The following is a 10,437-nucleotide window of genomic DNA, read 5'->3' on the forward strand; positions in this document are numbered from 1 at the left end:
ATTTATTCTAGAACTAACTTTTAATCAATAAATGGGGGGTTAAAGTAACTGGTGTTACTTATTTGAAAAGGTAACTAGATAGATATTTCTAGATATTTACTTGTCAATTAAAAAGTAATGTGTTACTTTACTAGTTATGGAAAAGTAATAGTATTGCGTAACTCGTGTTACTTGTAATGTGTTACCCCAACACTGTTAGTAAATCAGTGTAAATATGAGCAAATTTAAATTTATTGCCATAATTAACACTTTCATTTAATTTCACATTTGACTTTAAATGCCACATTTCTAATGGATTTAATTTAATTATGCAGGTGCACTTTTTCTTCTGAGCCCCCATTAATTTTCAACCCTGGTAAAAGGGCAACAAGAGACAAAATACACGTTTATTTACAAAGTGTAAACATGTATCTAAATGAAAAAAAAAAATGTGATGAAAACATTACAGTGAGTAGAAAACAATAATAATAAAAAATAATAATTTATAAAAATTTTACAGTACACACAAATATATGCAAATATAAGAGCCTCCTTATCACAATCACACTGTACAGGAATTATAAAAAACATAATAAATACAATTAATAGTCAAATGAAGTGTTTACACAGAGGAGGGTTTCTACAATAAGGGTATGGCAATATGGGTACATAACTTGAACCAAACAGTAGGCATGTCCAGTATTACATATGGTAAACTTGTGTCTGATGAAAATAACATAAAACATATGAAATTTTAATATTTAAAAGTTTAAATATTATCCAACAGTGATCTTGTTACATTCCACGTTTCCTTTAAACTCCACTGGGTTGTTTTCCATTCAGAATTTGAGTCTTATTTCACTTTTTCAGTTAAGTACCTGAATTTCACAATGGAGTTACATTTCCATAAAGCCATTCATGCAGCAGCAGCAGAATAACCAGGATAAATATGCATCCTTGGCATTTGTATGCTGACTCTTCATGACTATCACTCTTATCTGTACAAAGAAATGTAATTAAATTAAACTGCTAATTAGATTTAAATTAGACACTTAAATGTTAGGATTCAAGAGCATTTGAAAATTGTTTATGTTTTTGAATGCCCTTACCTGAGGAGAGCTGGATGTCTTTCCTGATTTCTTGTCCCGCGGGGTTGTTGAGCAATATGAATGTGAGAAAGCGTTTAGTGACTTTGGGGAGACTTATCAAACTAGACACATTGAAAAGTCCTGTCTGTGTGTCCTGCATGATGTATGTTTGTGTCTGGTTAGTGATGTCTGAGTTCCCCATCAGCCACTGCAGTGTAGGAGAAGGGTAACCTCCATCTGAGGTCATTAGCAGATTCACTCCATCAGTTAACATGGAGAACTGCAGACGAGGTTCAGAGTAGAAGGCTGAAAAACAACAGGACATGGACATTAAAACTAAGGGCAATCATATTGTTAGACCCTGATATTGATTCACATGATTTTTTTAATAACAGTGGTCAATGTTGCTTTGTTACCTGCAATTTTCACTCCGAAGCTCTTCTTCTGGCTGCCAGTGTTTGTGCTGACAGAGCAGGTGTACACGCCGGCATCCTGAGGAGTGACTTTGTCCAGTCTGAGTGATGCGTTTCCTCTTGCCATCTCCTGAATGAACAGACTGGTGCGGTTCACATAATGCCGATTCTGACGGTCGAGCTGGTCCTGTGAACCTGTGAACAACATCCAGTCCACGCTGCCAGGTAATAACGGTGCTTTTCAGATCCCACGAACTGTCCACACAGGGAACGTGCAGGGGAGGATGAGCGCCTCACCGTAAAACCCAGTCAGAGGGTCTTTGGGAACAGTAATCTCAAACTCAGCTGGAAAGTGAAGAGAAAATACCATTTGAGTTTCACAGTCTCTCATTACTTGCATTATGATTTTGTTGGCAGATCTTATCTTGCCAAATGGATTGCTAAGAAGATTCATTCATTGTTGGTAAGATTTAACATTTCAGTGTTTCACAACATTTTAATGCTATTTCTTGGTACGATTGCCAAATGGGGATGAGGAAACCCAATCAATTTATAAGAGTTTTACTTTTATGCATAAGCCCCTACGCCACCTACACTCCAGAATACCGGCTGAACAAGGAAGGGGTAAAAAAAAATGGTCATTTCCCATGTCCCAGTAAACTGATAGGAATGCTAAACATCCTCAACTTAGTTTGATTAATCAGTCCAGTCAAGATCATCTCATCTAAATATCTATTAGTTCTAATAATTCTCTAAAATAAAGTTTTAAAACATTTAAATTACTACTGAAAACTAGCATAAGTTAAAAAACAACAGATGTTTTTCTTCATTTAATAATTTTCATTGACATGTAAAACCTTGTTATACACCTACTCATAACAGAGAATCTGTCCTGTGACAGAAGGGTTTGTTTCTCTCATGCTCAGGTTCAGAGAAAAACGTGAGTTTTAAAATACACACACTCTATTTAAAGTATAGAAGCATGTTTTTTGAGAAAACAAACTTAAAAGTCATCCCTAGCCTTAGGCATGTTTACCCGCTTGATTTATTTTCTCTTGGAAAATCATGTATGTTTAGCCGTATGTTATTAATATCAGATACACAAGCGACAGTCTGACCTCTGTAAATATAAACAGCTCAGTAAATATTGTCTGAATAATATGGACTTTTTGAGAGGCTTCATAAAGATCACTTCAGGATTTACTATAGTTTAAATAATTAATCAGAAATACTCACTGAAACAGGAGGTTTCAAAAAGGAGGAGAGACAGACAGAACACTTTCAGGATCATATCACGGTCCACGGCCGTTGGTAACAGGTAGGCTAAATCCTCTGTAATAGAAGCTGTGAACAACATCCAGTCCATGGTGCCAGAGGATGAGGGTGCTTCTCAGATCCCATGAACTGTCCACAGGGACCGTGCAGGGGAGGATCAGTGCCTCACCATAAAACCCAGTGATAGTGTCTCTGGGAACAGTAATCTCAGCCTCACCTAGAAAGTGAAGAGGAGAAATATATCAACATTTGAGTTCGAAATCACTCATTACTTGGTCAGTAAGAATTCTGTATTTTATTCGTAAATTCTCAAATTTAAATATTTTCTATAAAGTATGTGCTATACATATTTTTAAAGTATGTGCTATACAATTTTAATGATTAAAATACGAAACGGTAATACTAACCGTGGGGAATTTTATCATGATTTATCATCAAACCGGTAATCGTTGCATCCCTATTACTCGTTACTAGTTTCAAAAGTACTACTTTTTAAAAGTAATATTACCTTGCTTATTACTTTCTAGCAACAGTAATTAGTTACACTACTAGTTGCATGACTTTTCTTTCATGCCCACATAAATTGCATTTCTTCCCCATACAATTCTTCTAAAATGTTACTAACAATATATTTCTGCCTCATCATTTGACCAAAATCCTCACTGGATTCAGAAGTCAGAAGTTATTACAAACGTTCAGTGGTGACTAATAATTAGTCATTATTAAATTGATTATCTTATAAATAAAGTGTAGCATTCATCTCCTTAATTGTCATGTGTAGTTTGAAGGTAATTGTAGCTATAATTTCTCTGTTAACCCCATAAGATTATAAACCATGACATGTTTTATTAAAAGAAATCACACAAGACTATAAGAAAATATTTCATTCTCTAAAAAGATTTTACACAGTTTACATCAGGATCAGAGGGATGTGGGTGGGCAAGTCAGAATTAAGTAATGCCACAACTTACACATCAATGTTCAGATAATCTTTTCTCAGGACAAAATTAATGTAATGACAATATTTCCATCCGCTGAATGTAAGCTTTTTTCATATTTCATATGCCTGCTGCACTGGTGATTTCATGTGCCAGTGCAAGTTGTGAAATTTATGAAAATAAATCTATAGAAATTATTGGACTGTTGGACTTTAAATCTGCAGGGGTTGAGGCATCAAAAGTAACTAACGTGAAGTAACTAGCTGTTTTATGGATAGTAACTGTAATATTATTACTGAAATCTTATTAGTAATTAGTTACACTACTAGTTACAGCAACTAGCTGCCCAACACTGATTATCACAGAGAACTGCTACACTCAGGCGGATTAACACAGTGTCTGAGCAACGGAAGATCAGTCACATGAGGACCTGCCGCCCCCTAGTGGGTAGAATAAAGAAAACCCTGCCAATAATCACAAAGACATTGCTGAAATATTACACTATCAAAATAAGTACAGAATATATAGGAGAAATAATATATAAGAAAAAAATATATAACTTTTCTATTTTTTCTGGATTGTATAATGTGCTTTAAAAATAAAATGCATACTATTTTTTTGCAAATAACTATTTTTGTGAGGTTTAACTTCAAATAAATTTAAAACAGATCCTTACCCGTAAATCACGGACTGTTGAAGAATCTAAAGACTCTTAGTAGCAACCTTTCTTTGCTTTGTGTTAGCAACCACACATTTGTGTTATGTTTTATTTTCTTTGTTTCAGTCATTCATTTACAATAATTTATGATGACATTACAGTTGATTACTCATTTATGTTATTTTCTTTTCTATTATTTTTCCATTGTTGTTTTCTCTTATGATTGTGTGGTTTCAATGGCTATTTGTCTTCATGAGTAAAAGATGTCGAAAAGCAGTAATTTTCCATGGCTATTGTTTGTGGTATAATATGACTTGTTTGATTTTTTTTTAATCTTGATGTAATTTATCTTAATAAAGCCAACATAAACTGTAAAATTAAAAAAAAAACAGCAATGCATTATTGTAATAATTAGTAATATTGATTATTAAAATACATAGAAAAGTGTGTATGGTGAAAAGAGCACACAAACAAAAGAAGCTGGAAATCATTTATTCATGATTTTATTTTTTAATATATTAGTAAATCAGGACTTCACATTTATTATCTGTTAGCATTAAAAACTGATGTAATGTAAGCAAGTTTAAATTTACTCGCCACAATCAACACTTTTCATTCAATTTCACATTTGACTTTAATTGAGACAGTCGTAATAGATTTAGTTTATTTGTGCTGAGGTAGTAGGTAGATGGTAAGCTTGTGTCTGATGAAAATATCATTAAACATATTAAATTTGAATATTTAAAAGTTTAAATATTATCCAACAGTGATCTTCTGTTACATTCCACATCTCATTCAAACTCCACTGGGTTGTTTTCTATTCAAAGTCCCATTTCACTTTTTGTTAAGTACCTGAAATTTAGAATGGAGTCCCATTTCTGTAAAGCCATTTAGTTTGGCCTATTTATTTATTTTTTTCATAAACTTCACAAATAGGATAACTGTTAGTTGAAGTGATTTTGTAACATAACCAGTTATGGGCATATTGAACTTTTTTTATTAAGAATTTAAATTTCAGAAGGATCTACCATTTCTTTAAAGCCATTTAATTTGGTCTGTTCTCTTCTTATTTTTCTTTTAATAAACACAAACAATACACTCAACATGATCTGCAGCAGCAGAATGACAGGGATAAATATGCAGCATCCTTGGCATCTGTATGCTGACTCTTCTTGCTTTTCACTCTCATCTGTAAAGAAATTGAATTAAATTAAACTGATAATTAGTTTTAGGCACTTATGTTATGGATGAGTCAAGAACATTTTCAATATTCAAATGCTAATGTTTGTCCTTACCTGAGCAGAGCTGGATGTCTCTCCTGATGTCTTGTCCCAAGGGTTTGTTGTGCAGTATGAACGTCAGAGAGGAGTTTGTGACTTTGGTGAAATTCATCCAACTAGACACATTAAAAAGTCCTGTCTCCATGTCCTGCATGAGGCGTGTTTGTGTCTGGTCAGTGATGTCTGAGGTCCCCATGAGCCACTGCAGTGTAGGAGAAGGGTAACCTCCATCTGAGGTCATTAGCAGATTCACTCCATCAGTTAACATGGAGAACTGCAGACGAGGTTCAGAGTAGAACGCTGATAAATGCAACAAAAAAGGCAATTAAAACAGATTTAGCTTGGATTTGGGCACATTGTGGGAGCCTGAAATTGATTCAAATAACCGTTTTCTTTTAACATAAGTTCATGTTGCTTTGTAGTGATGCAACAAAATAAAAATTCAGGGCCTAAACTGAAAATGAACAGCATTTGGACATTTTTAATAAATCTATTTATTATTTAAAAGTATTTATAATAAACACTCAAATAGAAGTTGTATAAACAATGAAATAGAGGCTTTGAATTTACATCACAATTTGGTCATTTACTTGGATGCTCAGCCATATTGGTGATAATTGGATGTAAACAACAGCATCGATTGCAGTGTTAATGCACTACGGAATATGTTGTTCTGCTAAATTTATGCTGTCTAAACCACAGAAATTAAGGTGTGGAAGCTGCTAAATCATATAGAGAAGGACTTAGTAAGCAAGAAAAGGTCCAATATTTTGACAAACTAAAGTTAATAGGTGGTAAAGATACGTACAACCACCTGACCGGAAATGATAAGAACAAACACAAATGTTGTCAAGATTCTTGCCCTGGAAATCCTGGTTCAGTTTGGTCAACCACAAACGCCTTCTTTCTTTAGGTAGTTTTGCATTCTTCTCCTTGATTTGTTATAACTTTTGGAAGTCTACAGTACTCCAAATGTTTTTCCCAGTCTGACCAATTAGTACAGAATATGACAATAATTGACCATTTTAGGCCACAACACTCAGCAAAATGTGTGTGTTTTGTTCGGTTCAGTCGCATTTAAGTTCAATGTGACTGATGACGCGTTGTGAAATAAACTTTATTGTACATTAAACATGACTGTATTGAACATAGTTTTTAAAATATTTATTAAAAGAAAAGCTGAGGCTTTGTTTCATAAAACTAACAAAGCACAAAGCTGACATATCTATTTGTTGTAGTTTATCCATGTTGTGCACACAAAATAGACACTGACACATTGGGATTGCCATCGGAAAAACACTAATGAAGTGTCACTGTTTTGGTCAGTGGTTTCGGACCAAATATTTTCAATTGCTGAAATTATGGTTTATCACTATTTGTTACCTGCTATTTTCACTCCAAAGGTCTTCTTCTGGCTGCCAGTGTTTGTGCTGACAGAGCAGGTGAACATGCCAGTGTCCTGAGGAGTGACTTTGTCCAGTCTGAGTGATGCGTTTCCTCTTGCCATCTCCTGAACGAACAGACTGGTGCGGTTCACATAATGCCGATTCTGACGGTCGAGCTGGTCCTGACTGTAGTAGAAGCTGTGAACAACATCCAGTCCACGCTGCCAGGTAATAACGGTGCTTTTCAGATCCCATGACCTGTCCACAGGAAACGTGCAGGGGAGGATCAGTGCCTCACCGTAAAACCCAGTCAGAGTGTCTCTGGGAACAGTAATCTCAAACTCAGCTGGAAAGTGAAGAAGAGAAAAAACATGAAACATTTGAATTTCACAATCACTCATTACTTGGTTAATGAGATAATTATATCAGTTCACGAGTTCACACTTACATATAATCAGACTGAGCAAATAGTAAGCATATTTGGCGTGCTGTCCTAAGGGAGGGCTCCGAGCTCGGAATAGCCGAACCCAGAGGACTCCTCAATCTCTAAGATAGAATGAGAATAGTTAAGAGTGAGTAGTTGGGGTGGAGTAGGGATGCCGGAAAACTGTTGTGGGACAGAGGTGAGTTGGCTGTATATATGTACACTGCCCTCCAAAAGTTTGAAAATGCCCTAGAAAAGTGGGGTTTTGGACAATAGTGGCATGAATACTTTTTAATTTGTGATAATTTTGCACTAATAAGGGACAACACAAACTACGAAAACATATCTGATTACTTAAACAGTTTATACATAGAAACATTTTCGATTCATCAAAATATCCACCATTAGCAGCTATTACAGCTCTGCATAATCTGGGCCTTCATTGTATTCTAAACTTAATTGGAATTAATTGTTGAAGCTGTCAAGGTGTGCTGACCCAAAAATCTTTTAAAAACCTGGGCCAAGTTAGTAAACCAGACAACATGTCTGACTGTGACATGAATATATTACCATTATTATGTAATCAAAATGAAAATTATTATTGCTGGTCTTCAATGATAATGTCAAGTTACTTTAATGTATTTGCACCAAAAATTTACCAAAGGATTTATGCTGATATCATGCAAAATCACACTTTGCCAGGGGTGTTTCCAAACTTTTGGAGGGCAGTGTATATTATCGTGCCAATTAGGCTGATTATCTAAACAAGCTCCACCTGTGCTGAATTGGTTGCTTATCTTATAGCGCTCCTCCCAAACTTTGTTAATCATCAAGTATTTTACAACATTATTTGTTTACTCTGGCACAAAATATTTTAATATAGTACTTCACCATTTGAACCACACTGAAGTTCTATATAAAGTGTTTCCTGTGTGTGATGAAAAACTCCTACGCCACCCACACCTCACAAAACTGGTGAAACATAGGATGGAAAATCGTTATTATTACCTATTAAGCTGATAGAAATGCCAAACAGTCTCAAATTTTATTGATCAGTCCAGTAATAGATCTGTTTCAAATAATTTAAAGTTCTACTGAAAATCATAAGTTTTTGATGATATTAGAGTTGTACAGAGAACAGTAATCTCAAATTCAACTAGAAAGTGAAGAAGAGAAATTATGTCAATATTCGTTTACTAATGTAAAATATTTCACATTTGCCCTCCATTAAAAAAGGTTAAACTTTCCTCACCATTACTTAAATAATCTAGATATATTTGTGATTTCTTAAATTTAAATATTGTAACTGTATATGCTACCAGAAGTGTAAAAGTACAGGGAAAGTACAGATACTCAGGGAAGTTTGGTTAAAGCAAGAAAACAAAACAAAATGCAATGGCAGAGGTCAAACACGTATATCTGGTAAAGGGATTAAAGGGAAACTCCATCCTTCTCACCCTCATGCCAACCCATATATGTATTACTTTCATTTATCATCTTAAATACAACTTATCCACTACCTGGTAAGAACATCACTAAACATGAATTACAATTAATTTAGCATAAAATGTTCATTTAAACACTTTTTTGGGGGGAAATATGTAACATCTTTCCCACAAAAAATATTAACTGTATTCTCATCACTGATTTTATTTGCACTCAATCGTGTGCATCCAGCCAATATATTACACAGCTAATGGCTCCATCAAAACAGAAACAACAATGAAAAATATTGGGTGATTTCCTTAGATTTGATGGTGAACTTTTGAAGCCTTTAGCTGATGAAAGTTATATCTGAAGTAAAAATGTGTGTTTGATTCGAGAAAACGATCATTAGTTCTCATGTCAAGCATGCACATTTGATTTACCATATTTAATGTGCATAAGATAAAATATAAATGTACTTTTCAAGATGAAATAAAATTGCAAGGAGTAAAAAGTAAATGTTTAATGTAATCAAGTACAAGTACAAGTAGTCGGTTTAAAATTTACTTGAATAAAGTACAGATCCCCCAAAATAATACTCAAGTACAGTAATCAAGTAAATTACTCAAGTATTTTACACCCCTGTGTGCTACTGAAAAATCAACAGAAGTATGCCTAACACTTAAGCACTTACAGTATTTTTGATAATTTTACACTAAAACATTTAGTTTTAATAATGTATTCTTAAAGAACTAATTAATAATGAGCAATTGCATATAAGTTCTAAACATATAAATGCCACGTTGTTCTCTGTTCAATCATAACACTTAATGGAATAACTAATGTTAACAAATTTAGCCTTGTATTGTTATTCTAGTGCATTAGTGAAGCAAGTAACACTGGATGGACGTCTTCACTTTCATATAGAAGTTGTTTGAATTCCATAATGATTTCAATCATTTCTCAAAATTACTTACTGTAACAGGACGCTTCAAAAAGAAGAAAAATCAGGCAGACTGTCGTCGCTCGATGTTTAAGCGAGTTCATGTCAAATGCACGGCAGCTGCAAACAGGTGCACCATCTTGCTGGGGAAGCCGTCTGAGCACTTAGTACTATGTGAATAATATTTACTGATACAGGAGGAGTCTTCGAAAAGAAGGAAAGAGAAACAACAGTTAAGTTCATAATGACGGACGGCCGTTGGTAACATGTCATTTCCCTTAAATCCCTGAATCACACCAGATAAACGACATAGACCTCTACCGTTAATGAACTTTGAGATCATTTTGTTTACCTTAAGGTAACGTTATCTTATCTTTATTATTTCACTTGATATACCGTATACGGCTTACAAGAACATAACTTTAGATAAGTATCATAAATGGGATTACCATAACACAAAAAGAACAGAACTTCGCCGTGATGGCCGTTTTTATTACACTGCTTCATGAGTATGGAGTGAATTTTGTGCCAATATTCATCAAACAAATCCAGCGTTTTGCAAATAAACACAATCTGCTTTGCAAAGATAAAGTGTGACTTAAACAAACGCAGAGTGATTAGCAAATACA

General features: G+C 34.4%; 1 pseudogene; it reads right to left on the reverse strand.

Annotated features, from left to right (window-relative positions):
* Window positions 1-541: 541 nt before the first annotated feature.
* On the reverse strand, window positions 542-10,114 carry LOC127175217 (CD276 antigen-like; annotated as a pseudogene).
* Window positions 10,115-10,437: the final 323 nt, after the last annotated feature.

The sequence above is a fragment of the Labeo rohita genome, chromosome 13, assembly GCF_022985175.1.
Source record: "Labeo rohita strain BAU-BD-2019 chromosome 13, IGBB_LRoh.1.0, whole genome shotgun sequence".
Lineage (NCBI taxonomy): Eukaryota > Metazoa > Chordata > Actinopteri > Cypriniformes > Cyprinidae > Labeo > Labeo rohita.